General features: G+C 38.4%; 1 protein-coding gene across 2 annotated transcripts in view; it reads left to right on the top strand.

Moving 5' to 3' along the window:
• Positions 1-7,326: 7,326 nt before the first annotated feature.
• Positions 7,327-18,395, top strand: part of LOC149072996 (uncharacterized) — a 174,888-nt gene continuing 163,819 nt past the window's right edge. For both annotated transcript variants that reach the window (XM_089246890.1, XM_089246889.1), the window contains exon 1: positions 7,327-7,616. The gene's annotated coding sequence lies outside the window, so the exon portion shown is untranslated. The remainder of the gene's footprint in view (positions 7,617-18,395) is intronic.

Genomic DNA, 18,395 nt, shown 5'->3' on the forward strand with positions numbered 1-18,395 from the left:
AAATTTATATACTAAAAAGGGCTCCGCGAATCAATAAAGTTTGAGAGAACCACTGTTTTATATCAACCAGGGCCGCAACTAGAATTCTTGTGGAAAAACATGATTTTGCTGACCCCCAAGTTTAATAATTTTATATGTGTTCTTTGTTCCAACCTAAAACTCGTCCGCCCCTTAATTTTGCGGCCCGGGGTCCTTCTCCAAGAAAGCAAAAATTCTCATCAGATGGTATCTGGTGGTTCTCGGAACTGGTCAAAGGGTGAAATTCATAAACAGAAAAAGTTTCAGTGATGGGAAAGAAAGTGAATGGTCAGGAAACACAAGTCTAGACCACACCAAGGAAATGCGTTATTCATGGACAAAAAGAGGTCACAAAAATGAATGTTTTCACTTGAATATATTCCTTGAAATGGAAGAATGGGCATTATTTCTCTTGGAACATGTTTGTCCTGGTTCTGGGGAAGATGAATGGCTGCCTCCCCGTTGAGAAATGAGTCATGGTTTATTATACGCTTTTTTACATAGCTTCTTTTCTCTAATCAGCGGTCTCTTTTGAAGATGGCGTTGAAACCAAAAGAAAGGAAATCCAAGGAAAGAAAAAACACTCTGCCATCTGAAAAAAGGCATGTTGTAAGTAATAAAGATGACAGTTTCAACACTGACCAAAGAGGCACCGGCTGGACATGTGAGATGAGCATTGGAATGGCATTTTCTTTATGGTGTCCTCCCTTTTGGCCTAAGCTAGTGCGTCGATTGGTTTTTTTTTTCTCCTGTTGATGGGTGTTCCTCAGTAGGGCCCTTCAAGTGGGTGTCTTGGAGGGGGTAGATAGAAAGTAGAACCTACAGGGGATATCTCTATGGGAAGAGCAATTGAAAAAAACTTCTGGGAAAAGGGGTGGTTTATGTATGGAACAACTCTCCTTTTTCTCTAAACTGATCCCTATTATGGAGTAATGAATGACAATTGGGGATTACAACCTCCTTGGATCCCTATAAATAAGATCTTATACAGTGTATTCTGCTTACAACACTTTTCAAAATACCGCCATGAAAAAACGTAAGCTGGAAAACGCTTTAAACGGGAAGCCTTATTAATGAGAATTAGAGTTGGGACCACGAAAATAAGACGTAATAAGCGGAAAAACCGCATAAGTTGGAGCATTATAAGCGGGATCGACTGTATCTAATTACAACCATGAGTAAAAGTCACGTTGATTATGAAAAATTAAATCTAGATATTATTTCTATAACGCTTCCCCCCCCCCCACGTCGTAGTAAAAACATCTTTAAAATACTCTGTGGTTGTATTTCAAAAGACAATTTTGCTCCTTCATTGTATCTAAATGACTTTTTAAATCGATATCTACCGCACATGAAATCTGATTTTGGAATAATCATTAGATACCCTCTGTTAAGGTGATAATGATGACTATACAAACAATGTTCTCTCCAGAGGCGCATTTCTGGTTTTGTCGCCCTTCTCCCATTCTAGTCTAATTTTCTTGACTATTTCCTCGAATTCGCCACCCTTTGCTATATCAAACTTGGCCTCCCAGTGCTGCAAGCATTGTCTCTAAACTCTTTTACTCACTCACCTGTTTGCGCACTGCTTTGTTCACACATGGTTGCATACGCTCTAGGTAACTCACTGACTTGGTCCCTCGCTCTGTACGTCACTCGTTTGGTCATTCAAACGCTCGCTCACGCTCTATCACTTTTGCTCATTCAACGTGCTTGCAAAGTTCGTCACTTTTTTGGGTCACTCCCTAACCTAGACTTTGCTGTCTGGACAGAGGCGCGGATTTATATTGCGGGTTACATGCAAGTTTCGCCGCCCTTTTCCCATTCTAACTTCCATGGCCACTCATTCCTCAAATTTACCACACCTCTGAACTTGTCGCCGTAGGCCATAGCCCAGGTATGTAAATACGCCACTGATTCCGTCTACTATTGAAAGAATTTTTTTTATTTCTTGAATACAATATACAATTTTCCGGATAAGCTAAACTTTGATTTTTTAAACGTTCGATATCACGACCTCCCAATATAATGTCCGTTTTCCGTGGAACGAAGGGAGTCATTATAACGAGCGTCGACTGTATTTTTGAATGGATTAATGATGAATCAAGAACTCCCGTCCGCCCAGGGTACCAGAGCCCTAATCAACGGAGATAAAATCAGCGGAAAGTGATGGTGAATATTATGGTTTTTGTTCTAAAAAACGTAACTGCTATTAAAAAGTGAAAAACTTTTCAAATTACGAACTTTTTCGTTTCGTTATTGTGGCCCGCAAACTGTTATAAAATCATTTGAGTGACCTACGCTCTTGAAAAGGTTGAACACCTCTGCTCTAAACATTTTGGACGCATCACACATTGTAGCTTCCACAGAACCTGATTGAGAAATTTTGTATTTATACAATTTTCAGTTGAAGTTTAGAATGCAGTAATAAAGTTTAAATTTCCCACATAAACCCAATTTTTTTTATTTTCGCGTTCACCTTCGAGACATATTGTTACTATTGGAGGTGACTATATAATATTTTGCCCCTTTGATTTGCGAGCATTGAAATACCCAGAAAATAAATTTTTTGAGGGGTTAAGTAAAGAAGCCCCATTTACATGTGCTGAATACTGTTTTACCATGACAAAAAAAAAAAATCAATATTTAAATGGGGAACACACCGTATTTACATTTGCATAATTTACAAAGATTTGAATGGCATAAAAGTGGCATTTATTGTTTGCCTACTTTTTCTATCATTGCTGAAGAATACACAGTATAATGTTTTTCCTCCACGATGGCCCCCACACCCTTGAGCAAAGCCCCTAGGTTCGGATCTTGTGCGGGCCCCTTTATAGTTGAATTTATAGCCTGGAAAAAGCAAAAAATGATCGTCCCGGGCCAAAAGGCTGAAGTACTGTCAGCCCCACCCTTGTGGGGGGGGGCCATTTCCTCCACTCATATTATTTAAAAATCATTTTTGCTTGGCATGTCAAGAAATAGGAGAGGTGTACCTTTGAGCCAGTCATTCTGATGATTGTTAAAGGAGCTTCATACACAGAGCCCACAAGTAAAAATTAAATGTTCAGGAGTGGCTTTAGAAGAGCATCAATGTCAAAACGAGCTCTAAATATACGATGCCTTCATTTGAAAAATTTAAAGCTTTTGCCACTGTTTTTTGGCCATGTTGCTTTTAAGAGCAACACGGCCAAATAAAGTGTTAGTCTTCCTACTTTCAGGTCCGAGGTACGTATTTTTTCGTATATTTCAACCATACCGGTATGCATTTCCATGGTCACCCACAGGATGGTCTAAAAGGGCCCCAGCCAACACCATCTATAGCAGAAGGCCTCCGCGCGAAGCGTCACTGAAGGAGGTCATTTCATCCATGGCCTCCCACATCCTGGAGCAGGGCCCCCTAGGCTGGGATCTTTTGCGGACCCCCGACCAGACTTTCACGGGCTTTACCCTTTATGATGAATTTATATAGCGTGAAAATGCAAACAAATTGCGAGAATTGTCCCGGGCCACCCTGGAGCCTTGTCAGCCCACCCCTTGTGGGGGGCAATGATTTCACCTATAGCTATTGGATATAGCAGGCCGACGTACATCCAATGGTTATAGGTGAGATGACCGCATTCAGTGACGACGTCGCGAACTTAGCACGGAGGCTTTCTGGTGTTGCCCCAGCCTAGTCCGCAAATTTCTTTTCACCCCCCCCCCCGAGCCAATCCATATAATCGGATGGAGATGGGCAGTTGAATTGTAGTGTAACGTAGGCGTGTCTACCGAATTGCTTACTCTTGTTATCTGTCCAAATTACACTGGACGACCCCTCCCCACTTTCCTGCTGATACCGATTGTTGTGTGATAGAGAACTTTCCCCCCTCTCTCCGCATTATTTTTTCTTTCACACTTCATCTCTGCTTAGGACAGGCAGTGTATAGTCACAGGATAATATTAACTGGCGTGAAAATTTAGATTTTTGTAATTAAATAAATTAATTATCCAGTAATTGATTGCTATGAAAATTTCAAACGTGAAATATTTACCCTCTAAATTGCATGATTAATTTATTGAAAAAAAATGCACATGGGTATCAATTTAATTTTTCAATTTATTTCAATTTTTATTAATATGTTAGATGAATGATAACAATACATTAGATTAGTGAAAACCACCAAGGAGACACCAAGGTCTCATACTGGTTGTTACAATGAAGTTAATTCAATAACATTTCAATTATCATACAGTGTAAAATAGTCACTATGTACTGATTTTTTGAGATTGAAAACAAAAAATCATGAAAAAAACATCAAAATAGGAGGGGGGGGGGTTGGGGGAAATGTGATTACACAAACACATTTAATACATAAAATACAAATATATATAAATAATGAATAATGAATAAAATTAAAATTACTGTACATGTTGACTTTTAGTGATTAATTCTTGTTTCTTATTCATAATAAATGTCATTTTGAAATTGAGATTCTTTCTTTGAAAAGGCTACCTGCATATCATCTACATTCAAGTGATTTGTGGTTACTGTTTTCACAAGTGATCGAACCCCATTTTGCTAATGAGTAGCGACTAGTAGAAGTGTTTTCAAATCTGTCTTCCCTAGATTTGTAAGAAAAGTTTCCAATTGAGCACACGGAAATAGTTTTAAATAAGAGTTTTGAAATTCCATTTAAATATATAAATATATATACCTGTGCTGGCTCACACTTCAATAAAATTATTTTTTATTAAATTATCATTTACTATAAGCTTAAAAATTTTATCTGAATTCGCTAACAGAAAAAAACTTTGTTTACAGGCAGTTTTCACATGCTTTTTCAGAGGCGTATTTAATGGCGGGCGAAAAGAGTGCGCACTGAACCTCGACTTCTGAAGGGCCCCGCAAAACCTAAACTTTATAGTTTCTCTAATTTAAGGAGTCCAATATAGTATTTTTTCTGCGCCCGGAATTTCAACCGCCCCCAATCCGCCTCTGCATATAAATGTGTTTTTTCTAAATATATATATATATCATAGTTTCCCAAACTTTTTGTTGCATCGCCCCCTTCTGCTTTTACGAGCAGTGCAACTGGCCCTCGTTCGATCCCCACGTAAAATTTGTAGCTGTTACCGCCCCCTCCCCAGGCAGGTAATATCGCCTACTTCGAGAGAATGACACTAGAAATTTACAATGAGGGCGTGAAAAATTCTGTACGGGAAAGTCAGCTTCAGGATGTGAGGGCCCTGCCCATGGCTCCCACAAGGTATAGGCTGACAGGGCTCTAGCTTGTTTTTAAGGTATATTTGTTATACATACTTACACAGGTATGTTTATTATATAAAACTCTCCATACCACATGTTCTCAAACTTTTTGTGTTCCACATGGACCACTCTTTTCTGAAAAATATTCAGTATGTGATTCAGAAATGAGTTATTCGTTCTTTGATTCAAGATCATTTTCTAAGAATCCCCAAGGGGTCCACTAAGCATGAATCGTTACTGTATACATTTACTATAAGATTAACGTTCCGAAAGACATTAATGTTATGAGTATGCCTCGTAGTATTACGATATCTCGTGAATTGATTATCAAAGTAGGATTTTCATCAAATAATTACGTAATCAATGTACAGTATTATAATTTCGCTTTATGATCCCCTCAAAGAATTTTAGCACTAATCTCAGCTGGGGGAGGGGGGGGGGGTGTTCGAACCCCGAAACACCCCCCCCCCTTGCGTACGCCAATGCGGCCTGCACTCTTCTCACTAGATCAAGTCCGGCTCTGACTACAGTAGTTGGTACACGAAATCCTGCCATTTTCTGACAAAAGTAAATTTTCATTTTTTGCGCACTATTAGTACCTTCTTTGTAATTGATTTTTCCCATCAACCATCGAAAATTGGAGCAGTGGTGTTTTAACAGGTGCATTACCTGACTCCCCCCCCCCCCCCAAATTAATTAGAAACTTATTAATACGAAGTGCACGAGATTTTTCAAATGTAAGTTGCCCCCTCCGAACTCATCAAAATTGCACTTCATTATCTTGATGATAATTACTCTTTATCTCTTGTTTGGAAGATTATATACAGTAGAACTAGGTTAATTCGAATTTTCACGAACTACCCTTGAAAGTTTTCTAATTTAATGTTAAAATTTCTTGTTTAATTCGAACTTTTCGGATAATTCGAAGTTGGGGAAAAAATCATGTTTGTATAAACAAATTTAGTTTGAAAAAATTCCTACAAGACCCCCCCCTCCCGACTTTGCTTTTCTTGATCAAATTGTTTAAAAATTTGTTATTTAAGACTACTAAAAGTTTGAAAATTGTCTTTTTTTTGACTTAATGCCCATTTCCACATTGTTCAGCTGGAGGGCATCGAGACCGTAATCGGTGTCGAGTGGTGTGGTATATGTTGTTCAACCGATGCATATCAATGAGTAGCCTACCATTGAACATCTTAATATTTTTTATTGTTATTAAGGGAGTGAGAGTTCAGTATACGTTAATGAAAGCGTATTTCCTGGACAGCTTAAGAATGATGAGCAAAATTTGGGAAACGGTTTCGTAACGGACGATCATGGACTGTTTCCGTAAGGGCCGTATTCACCGACATGGTTTTAACTGTGGTCACAATTTTTGGATAACAGATTAACATAGATGAGTTAAAAACCTGAATTTAACCAATCCGTGTCGATCTCTTATCAAAAAATTGTGACTATAGTTTAAACCATGTCGGTGAATACCACCCTAAATCAGGCATTGAACATGATCAACGAATTCTGCAGTGGTGCCGATTCCAGAATAGTGGAATAATGTAGCAGCTAAGGTCAATTATATATAATTATTCTAAATTTAAATATTATATATATTTAATTTAAATATTATATATATTTAAATATTCGAAATTATTCTAATTTCTATTTGGGAAAGTTTCTTAACTGGTGGTAAAATTTTAATAATTGCCAATTATTATCTTATATCGATTAGCTTGCAATTTGTAGTCATTTACAGATACAGGATAGATTAATTACATAACTAGAATTTTTTCGAGTGACTTGGGATTAACCAAGAGAGTTCCACTGTCATTTTTTTTTTTTGTATTAAGTTTAATCAGTATAAGATTTTTTCTTTTCTCCACCAACAGACCAGACACGCCCCAGGCTCTGTCCCTCCCGGGATATAAGCCTTAATTACCCGTGTGGATTTTTCTCTCCACCAGCGCGCGCACACACAGTACAATCTTCCCAGAATTCTCTTTGTGAAGAATGCTTCTTTCTAATTGGACGTTGTTTCACAAAGGGCGGGTACTGGTAGGTACCACGTCAAAGCTGGTTGGACAACTTATTTTGTGTAGTACTTTTTATTATGTGATGGGACAGCGAAGTTCTCTCTGTCCACCATGTGTGTGTGCGTGAAGATTTCATGTCTTGGTGATATACAGAAGTTTTAATTCTCAATTAGGTGAAAATATAAAAAAAATCTATCTCAATGAAGAACATCGGTGTAGTTTTCTACTGTGAGGTGAAGGACCAATTGTTATTAGAAATGCACGGATTCCAAATTATGGCAGCAAAAATGAGCATCGGCGTCGAGACTTCAAATATGTTCAAGGTAAGAAAATACAGTATATTCTAAAAAAATGATTTGATCGCAAGTTAATGTCATTGTTGTTGAATTTCGAGAATTTGTTCGCGGATCCGTAAAAAGTTATATCTAGGTTTTTCCAGGTACTTCTGAAAAATTAATTTCTCGCGTTTGGAAAAATATTTGGAGATCAATTCAGTATATTTAGTTATATATATTTTATATCGTTCACCAATTTCATCAATATTGGGCTCGTTCTGAACATTTTTTTCATCACTTAAAAATAAGATTTATTCACTAGAATTCTGATTAATTTGAACATTTTTGTTTTGAACAAAAAAATATATTTAAAATTTAAAAAAAAAATGCATGGTTTTTCTATCCTAAACAAGAGTATTCTCGTCTCAGCCTGATGAACATGCTTAATTCGCGGTTATCATGGATTTTTCTGTATCGGTGGGATTGTATTTGCGCGCTTTTCCGTTTATATTATTCGGTATGACGGAAATTTCGGATCGCTTTGCCTATCTTGATTTTGATACGAGTCTTTAATGTGGCCAGTGGATCCGGGCGAATCTGTATTGATTATTCAAGAACACTTCTGTGCATAAATAACTTCTCTGATCAGAAATGAGACATTTTAAATTATGATGCCGTGTTACGCAACAGAGCCGCGATTGTGAATAGGGACGAATTTGTTTTTCTACAATGACACAGGCGGAGATAGGCGCGAGCCACGATGACGTCAATTCATATGTAAATGTTATCGGTTGACTGCGGCATTACACTGGCGGGGGCACTGCCCTCTGTACAAGGACGCCGGAAGTCAAAAATGATTGGTGTTGCTCAAAGTTTATGGGCCATTACTCAGTACGGAGGGTCATAACATATATTTCCTATTCACCATACGTCCTTTTTTGAACTAGTGTCCCGTTTTTTTCCTCAATCTGTTTGATTTCAGCCGGAACGGGTAATTTAACCTACTTTTGTGGAAAAAGATTTTCGCCTCAGTGAAATATGGTAAATCTATGAATGTTTGCGTCAAGATGATCAAAAATTTAGAGTATTTTTTTTAATAAATTAAAATATCGACAGAAGTTGCATATAGCATTTATATGCATTTTCTTTCTATTTCGGTTTGTTTTAAATTCTTCTTAAAGTTTAGCGATTCAAATTTTTTTTGGGAGAGATACCCCGGTCTCTCCCCCAAAATTTGGTTCTGCGCACGTCCCTGAGCCTGCGCACAGTATATGTAGACCTATTAATGTTACACATACGCTCAAATACATGAGTGTATACATATAGCCTACATGAGCAGGGCTTGACAAATCCAAAAAAAAATTTACGTGCCAACAAAATATTATAGGCGCCAAGATTTTTTTCCCCCTACAAAATCCTCCAAAAATGTGTATTCTGACTTGTTCAGGACCCCTTTCATGCTGGCAGACAAGTCGACGTAATTTCCGATAAATCTGTACTGTCCTCAGACTTCAATAAATTATCAGTTATCATACATAAAAAATATTAGGCGTCAAAGACAATTTCTTAGTCGCCATGAAGACCTAGTGCCTGGGATTTGTCAAGCCCTGCATTTTTCCATCAGATTATTTTGAACAGAAATTTTTTGACAAAGGATTTTGGAATTTTTTGAACATAATTTTATAAATTACTATTATGTAAGAAGACACTCTGAAATGAAAAAAAAAAAACGTTTTTTTTTTCTCCAAAAAACTTAACGACGTCTTTTCCGTCGCTTAGAAATAAAATTTAAGTTGACTGAATTTAGTACTGATAAAAGGATACAAAAATGCATGATAATAAAATAAGAAATAATTAAAGTAATGGATAATAATAATAAATAACTGAATTGATAACATTTTGAGAAATAACATGAGGAAACATCGGCGGGCCACGACGAAAAGCTTCGAGAACCAAATCTGGCCATGCGTTGAAGACCCCAGGCTTATTGAAAGAGAAATAATTTCAAGATATTTTGAGAAGGAAAATAATTTCAAAATTACCACAATAAATAATTAAAGAATAATTTAAAGTATTTTCAGATTAAATTAATTACGAGAATAGTTTTAATCAGCAATTAATCAAACTTTTTTTTATAATAAGTGAAAAAATAATTTGAGAATTAATCAAAATTGATAATCAATAAAACAATTTCAGAACAAATGAAGGTTTTCAAATATTTTTCTCCGGGTTCAACATGGGGCCTACTGGCCACTTCTATTAAGATGTCACTAAATCACAAGATTTGGTGGTCCGTGGGCTTCATGGGAAGTTTAAATTGATCCATCGTGCCTGAAAAATTGAAGAATAGAACCAGGACAATTAGAGGACACCAACAACAGGGGAGTGTAGTGAAGCTCAATAAACTCGAGAACCCGAGTTCTTAAGTGCTTTTGGTTTGCACTGAGGTCTTTTTTGTCAATTTCGGACAAAGCAGCTGGAAGAGAGATAAAACATGTCGGAATATGACTGATGTCATCCACCGGAACATTGGGGCTGAGGCCATTTGAGCCCCCCCCCCCCAGTAAATTTTGTAAAGGGGCTGAGTTCTCGCAATAATTTCTGAAAGAACAATGCATTGCTGCACCTTCTCTCTCCTCCGTACGCGCTTGAGTCTCGTATATACGCATAGGCGTACGCAGAATTTTCCCGGGGGGGGGGGGGGGGGTGGGTGTTCAATTTTTTTCTTCTCGGGGGGGGGGGTTACGTTTTCTTCTGCAAAATAACACTATAATCTCGGCTTGAGAGGGGGGGGGTTAGAACCCAAAACCCCCTCCCTTTGCGTACGCCAATGTATATACGGGACAATCAGCGACTTTCAGCACCCCCAATGTTTTCTTCATGTCGACGCCTCTCGCTGATATATGGGAAATAACATGCTTGTCTATTATTCTACCACCCCCCCCCCCCCCAAAAATAAATTTCTGGCTATGAATATAATACCTTCTTCTAATCACGAAATTTCTCCCTCCTCGATTGTTACCCTACACCTTACGTTATTCTAAGGAACAATTATTTTTTTGGCACTCTTTTACCTCTCGTGAGAAGTTTAGAAATTTTCGTATTCCGGTAAATCCATCTCCCGTTATAATCCACCCCCGGATAATTGAGGTTCTATTGAATTTTGATTAAATTTTGCCACAAACGATACATATACAGTACATCGTAAGAACTGTTTCAATTAAAAAAAAAAGATTGTCTTAGCTATTACAGTGCTGTTGTGATAGCGAATCAACTAAATAGACAGACGTCATAGCTCCCCAAGGCAGAGGCGTACGCAGGAGCAGGGCCGCAACTGGGGGAGCAGGCGGGTCTCGTGCCCCGGGCGCTGAACCAGAGGAGGCGCAAATTTCATTCTCAAACCTCTCCTTTAACATTACAAGGGCGCGCACTTGCCCCGGGTGACCAAACATCTAGTTGCGGCCCTGCGCAGGACCGACTTTCAAAGGAGGCATAAGGAATTTTTTTCAGAAAAATTTTGATTTTACCAACCCTCAAAAAACATTCAAATTAACTTAAATTGGTTTAAATAGCATATTTGAATATCTGGTCAGCGTGGAGGATTACGGCGAAAGACCCTCTAAAAAAAGAAATATGAACTCTGTCAAATAGCATATAAAAAGTATTTCTTTCGATATTTTAATTACGATAATATTTTCAATTTTTCCAAATTATTTTGTCAGCTTAGGGCGGAGGCCCATTCACCCACCCAGTTCCTTCGTATGCATCTGCCCGGGGGCAATGTGACGTGCAATCTGGGTACCACTGGTATTGCACATTCGGCAAATTTGATTATACATAGTTTAAAAAAAAATGGCAGCCTGCAGACGATCGCTAACACGAAGTTAGCCATAAAAAAAAAAGGAAAGTTCTGATAACTTGTTTATATAAAAGTGAACTTACATGAGGTACGACCCGTTTCTTGATAAATGCCGATATGAAATTTCATTGAGGAAAAAAATTTTAAATTTTTCTTTCAGCTCGGCGCGAGAGCGTTTCATTTTACAAATGATGCACGGTACTGGGCAGGGAAAATCCAAACAAAATAAAGGAACATGTTTTCAACAGCAGCAGCAATGCCGGTTTTTTTGCTATACAGTCACCAAATATTTCCAAGAAAATAGGCAGGATGTATGAGCAACAGTCACCAATCCCATACTGATCAGCGGCACTCTTTTTACTTTGTGGCATTGCAATACAATTACTGAGTTCAAATATTCCATGACGCCGACCTAGGGGCGAATGTGTCACCTGCTGTGCAAGAAAGACACTTGTCACCAATTGGGGTTTGGGTGCATGCTTTTGTGTGCATGGATAGCCGTCCGCAAAAGACGATCACGGACAGCAGCTGCAAGGCCGTGGCGAGGGGGGAACTGGGAGGTAAGGTTTCGCCCCCAACATATTAGAAAAAGGCAAAGAAAAATTTATTAACACTTCAAACCTCCTCCAAAAGAATTTCTGGCAATGGCTCTGATAAGCTCCTTCCAATTGAATACATTTGTTCAGAAAATTTGTTCACTTGTTAAAGAAATTAAAATGTAAGGCTTCACACAGGATAGTAATTTTTTAAACATATAAAATTTTATGATTAAAGTAAAATAGGCAAGCAAAAATTTTAAAATAGGCATCAAGAAGAAATCATTTATAAATAAAGGAAAAAAATAACCTAAAATTAAGGATTTAGAAACTGACAAGAAAAAAAATCACTCTTATGCCACATATCAGGTGCCGTAGCCAGAAATTCCTTTCGTGAGGGGACGACCATAGCGACAGAATAGAATTAACTGTCATCCCGTACATATCAGTCATTTTCTTATATTGCGGGGAAAGGTAGATCCCAAGTCCCCACTAGGTTTTCTCTCCGGAGATCCATTTTTTCCGCGATCCCGCACCTAGAATTCAACCGGGAATTTCCCTGGAATCTGAACTCATTTCTCGGAAGTAGAATAAGGTTGAAAGACATCACATTTCTGTACTGAATTTGACATGTCTCAAGAAATTTTTATCACTATAGAAGCATGCATTTTATAAACTGTAACCATTCGCGTATGCAAAGGGAGGGGGTGGTTTGGGGTTCTAAGCCCCCCCCCCCCCTTGAGCCAAGATTGTAGTGTTATTTTTCAGGGAAAAAAGTAAACCCCCCTCAGAAGGAAAAAATCTGAACCCCTTCCCCCCCCCCTCGCGAAAATTCTGCATACGTCTGACTAATCAATAAATTTTGAATACAATTAATAGTATTAATAGATAAATTATTAAAATGAAATACACGCCGTATATTCAACCCTTGACGAGATATTTTGTTAATTCTGCTTAAATCTCTCGCCTATAATTTTAGCGTTTACAAGACTAGACATTTTGTAAAGCTGATCTCTCTCATTAACTGTATGGAACTTTTTTAAATATTACCACCACATATGAGAGTAAATACAGGCATAGGCGTACGCAGTATTTTCTGGGGGGGGGGGTGTCGGATTTTTTATCCTTTTGGGGGGGGGATTTAGTTTTTCCTGCAAAATAAAACTAATCTTGGCTCGGGGGAGGGGATGAGAACTCCAAAACCCTCCTTTGCGTACGTCAATGAATACAGGGCCCCTTCAAGCGTGGGGCCCTGTGTGGTCGTATCTGCCAAACGCCCCTGAGGGCCACTCTGGTCAATTTAATCGAATATTAAATGCTGTATGTATGTTTAATAAATAGCCATGGTTGTTTGCAGTGCATTTATGATTTATGGTACAAAAAATATAAAATCAAAACATCATGTTGCCCTGTCTGCTCCTACTCCTCCTTGTGTGAGCCATGACGTCAATTCATGACCTCTTGGAACAGCCATCAGTCAGCTATGCACATCCAACGCAGTCCAATGCCTGGCCGAGACATTATGTAAAGCGTGCGGGGGAGAAACAAAAACTTCTAGTTTTCCTCTGCTTCAACATTACAAGGGGCGTCAAAATGCGCTCTTGCCCCGGGTGACCAAGCATCTATAGTTGCGGTCCTGGTTTTAGGTGGGGGACATATATAGGTGGAGATGTACTACTTGAAAGGGCCATGATTGTGTGATGTCAATTCATATGATTAGGCTGACCATATTTTCTCAAGAGAAATACGGGACATTGAGATTTCAAATACGGGACAACGCCAAACAAAGTTGCCAAATATTATTGAAATTACGGAAAAATCACAATGGCGGGAAATGTTGCATCGCTGCAAATTGCAGTGGATTAAAATGTATTCCACGAAAAACAAACGTTCAAGACAAATGTGGGAGATTAATATTCTCATATATATAGTTGTAATTATCATAATATAATGTCAATCTTTGACTTCAATAAAGAATAAAAATTTAAGTAGGCTTCCTGTAAAATACGGGAATAACCGGGACACTTTTGCCATAAAGTCGGGACGGCCAAAAAAAACAGAAAATACCGGGACTGTCCCGGGAAATACGGGACGTATGGTCACCCTATTGTGATATACATTCACAGTCGAATTTTGCTGCAGTTCAGTGGCACTTTCACCATAGGCGGACATAGACTTGAAAGTCTGGGGGAGGGGTCATGATGTCAATTCATACCCCATAGCAGCGGCGCTTTGAATGATTTAGAATACCGTGGGAGATGAGATCTTTATCCCTCTTCCTTCCCTATATACAGCTTTATCTTCACGATGTAGTGCGTCGATCGGATTAATTATTGGATATCATCGGGTTTTTCTATCGTCTCTTGTTGTACCTTTTAATATTATCGGGTTGTACCTTTTAATATTATCGGGTTGTACCTTTAAACTAGAGTCCGGGTTTTATTTATAGCTCTGATCGGTTTATTTTTATCCAGTTTTATTTTTTAAGCAACAGGAAGGGCTGTTTTTAAAAGCGTCTGGATGCCTTATGTTGCTTTGATTATTATATTTAGTGATAATTATGTGCTTGTTGGTTTGCGTTGTTTTTTTATGCTGGCGATTTTTTTTTTCCGGTGCCCCGTAGTGTCGGACGCCCGCCTTCGCTACTTTTCGTCGGACATGCTTGGCACCGAAAAAAAATCGCCAAGGTGGAAGCTTTTCCCGTTGAATATTTCGGAGTTGTGCATCGCATGTTTTGGATTCGGCTTTGAAGATGCTAAATTAGTCTATATTTTGCGCTATTGAAGTCTCTTTCTATTGATCTTGCTAGAATGGAAATCGTGGAAGCATTGGCCAATGACCACTTCTCGCTCCCGATCATATTGCCCAAGATAAATCCTCATAATATGATGGTGGGGGAGCTGGCGTTATTTTTTCACGCTATAAAACTACGTATTCTAAGAGGCTGAAAATGCTGCAAGGGAGTGGCGCTAAAATGTTTAGTTCGGGATCTGGAGGCGATCCAAGATTATATTCACCTGGTATCTGTGCTAGATGAAATTAATATACTTGATCATGATGCTCAAGAACTAAATTAGAAAAAAAATTTAGTGTGTGGTACGAAAAAAATATTTGAACAGGGCCGTCTTGAGAGCAGCATGGGCCCCCGGGCAAAAGTGGTTTTTCTGAGCCCTACCTGGCGAATTCTCGAAAAATTCTTTTTTCTGAGGCCCCTCTTTTGAAAGCCTCTGGGTGGGCGAGCCCATGCGTTAAGACGGTACTGGTTGTGAACCTCTATGAAAGTCCCCTTTTTGTAAAGGGTGGCGCGGATCACCCCCTTAAGCGAAATGCCAAAATTCATGAAATTTTCGGAAGTTCTATATGATAATAGTGCATTCAATCTGTTCAAAATTACCTGTATCAATGTTTTTGATTAAATAGCTAATTCAAGGAGACTTCGACTAAAAAACGGGGACGTATGGTCACCATATTCAGGGTGACTGTTTTTCATATAAATGCAACATATAAATACATTAGATCTGTTTTTCATATAAATACATTAGATCTGTTTTTCATATAAATACATTAGATCAGTAGGCTCCAATTTTGACGCTGGGGGAAGGGGCCCCCCAATGCCTCTCCATACTCCCTCGTATCTTCCCCCTATGGCCAGCAGGGAGCTCTAGATCTGCCCGTGTCTAAAGGGGCCCACCTCGAAATTGTTTCCCTGCTCAGTTCACTTCTAGCAAGCAGGGCCGTAACTGGATGCTTCGACAGCTGGGCGAACGTGCATTTTGGCGCCTCCTTGTAATGTTGGAGGAAGCAAAAGGGTGAAGTAAATATTTGCGCCACCTCTAGTCCGGTGCTTCCCCTCAGTTGCGGCCCTGCTGGCAAGGGCCTGTTTTTTGTTTATTCAGTTTCCATTCCCTTTCTCTTGAACATCACTTGCATCAGCGTTTATTAGAAATAAATACACCATTGAGTTATAATTGATAGATAAAATTCAGGTACTCCACACTGTGTTAAGAGGTTTACTGTACTACAGCACTTTTGTATACTACACAGGAAGTAGCTTCATGGCAACTTCATTTACAGTTTCGAAGGGTAGATAGTGCAAAAAATACTGATATTAAACACCCAAAGAACAAAAACTGATGAACTTCAAAATATATTGAAGGTCATTTTGAGTGATATATAAATGGAGGTAGAGGTTTAAAATATTGTTTAAAAAACTTGTCATGGAGAGGTTTATTGTACGAAAAGATATTGTTGCATTAAGAGTAATTTAACATTAATTAGGCCATAGTTTCCTCAAACTTTGTTTCATCGCTCTGTTCTGTAGAATTTTCTTCCCTCATCGCCCCCACCCCACAACTCAAACAAATGTGGACCATTCCATCACCCACGGGGGGGGGGGGCGGCCCAATATTGCCCACTTTAGGAAATACTTAAATAGACTATAGGTAATTCCGAACAAGCTTGGAAATAATGTTGTAGAGCAGGGATAGAAAAATCCCAGGCCGTTATGCACACATGGTAACTTGCAAATAGGTATTGGCACCTAAAATTTTTGATATGTGGTTGCTAAATTAGAGTAAATATCTGAATTGAAGTCTAAAGGATGAAAAAAAAAATTCTGATTTCATTATGCTATATCTTATAATAAGACTGAATCATTGGTTTCACTTATAACAATATATATGACAAAGTGTAACAGCTTTGAAAAGCAAGGCAAATTCTGAATATGATGTTTAAAGTATTTGCGAATGAATTGATTTCATGCTTGGCTTCTTAGGAAAGCTAAAAGAAATTTTAAATTACTTCTAATATCTATTTTTATTATAATTATGAAATGTTGCAATCAAATTATGATTGACAGCATGGGTATAACAAGAAACAAATATAACTCTGACAACACAAGTACATTAGAGCTACAAATAGTAGATCCTGTTTGTTTTTAAAAAATTTGTAAAAATGGAAAATTTTAATTAGTTTGGATCACATGAAAATAAGTCGTACTAGGCAAGAAAACACAAGTGTTAACGTTATAAGGGGGAATCGCCTGTATATGTATACATACACATCACTTTCCAACATGTACCAATTTGTTAGAAATTTGACAGGAATATTAACGAGGTGCATGTACAGTTACGTAATAAATGTTAATGAATAGTAATTAAGATACAATTGAAAAATTAATAGCCTTGCACATCAACAGGGATATAAACCTTTTATATATATTTTTTAATTGCATAGATATTTATGAGTACCAAATTAGTAATCTCAGACGTAATCAGCATGCTGATTTATATTTAATTTTTCTTTGAAGTAATCATGGTATCACTTTCCACTTGTACTCCTGCATGGAGTTCCCAGTGACCTGTAAAGTCAGGGATGGTGAGTGAAATAGAGAATGATCAGAAAAATATGCAAATAATTGACAGGGTTGTTTGCAAGACCTGTTTGCGTTCCACTCACTTCTACAGATAGGAGAATCCGTTTATCATGGTGCAGAGAGCATAGAGATTGGAGTATGGATCAATGGGCGACCGTTCTTTTCACTGAGTCCCGGTTCAGCCTAAGCACCGATTCTCACCGTACGTTCATATGGAGAGAACCAGGGACCCGCTACCTACCGTCCAATGTCCACGAAATTGGCTATTATGGCGGAGGAGGTTTAATGGTCTGGGCAGGCATCATGTTGGATGGCCGCACACCTCTCCATGTCTTTGAAAGAGGCACTGTGACTGGTGTGAGGTATAGGGATGAGGTCTTGGAGCCCTATGTTTGTCTTTTCAGGGGTGCAGTTGGCCCTGAGTTCATTTTAATGGACGATAACGCGAGGCCACATAGAGCTCTTCTGCTCGATGATTTTCTAGAGAGTGAGGATATTCGCCGGATGGATTGGCCAGCCAGATCTCCAGACCTTAACCTTATAGAGCATGTCTGGGACGCTCTGGGGAGGGCAATTGCAACTCTCAACCCCCCTTCGGGAACCATCCAGGGAATGAAAACCGTGTTGCTGAACGAGGGGGACCAATTGCCACAGGAAATGATAAACTGCCTTATTTCAAGGATGAAATCACGTTGCGAGACCTTTATATCTGTAAGAGGGGACCATACCCCCTATTAACCCATTTTTTTTGTTTATTCTGCAACCGCTGTTTCATATCTTCCGACTCCAACGAGTGTTACCCACGATCATGCGTGTGTATTACAATTATTAAATGGTTATTTGTTTTGTATTGTATCAATGTATGTACATATCAAATTTCATTAAAATCCGTACAGTAGTTCTAGAGATAATCGACCAAGTCTGCAAATTCTGTTAATTTCTTACACCAGTGTATTTTAGGCAATACCAACATCAATCAAGAAATGCAAAATAAAGATGTTTTTCATCTTTTTTGTAATTTAGTAACTATTGAATCATTAGTAATTGAATGCTCAATC

This window comes from Pholcus phalangioides, unplaced genomic scaffold (assembly GCF_987345545.1).
Source record: "Pholcus phalangioides strain wild (caught in Gottingen) unplaced genomic scaffold, Ppha-v1.0 ptg000017l_1, whole genome shotgun sequence".
In the NCBI taxonomy this organism is placed as follows: Eukaryota; Metazoa; Arthropoda; class Arachnida; order Araneae; family Pholcidae; genus Pholcus; species Pholcus phalangioides.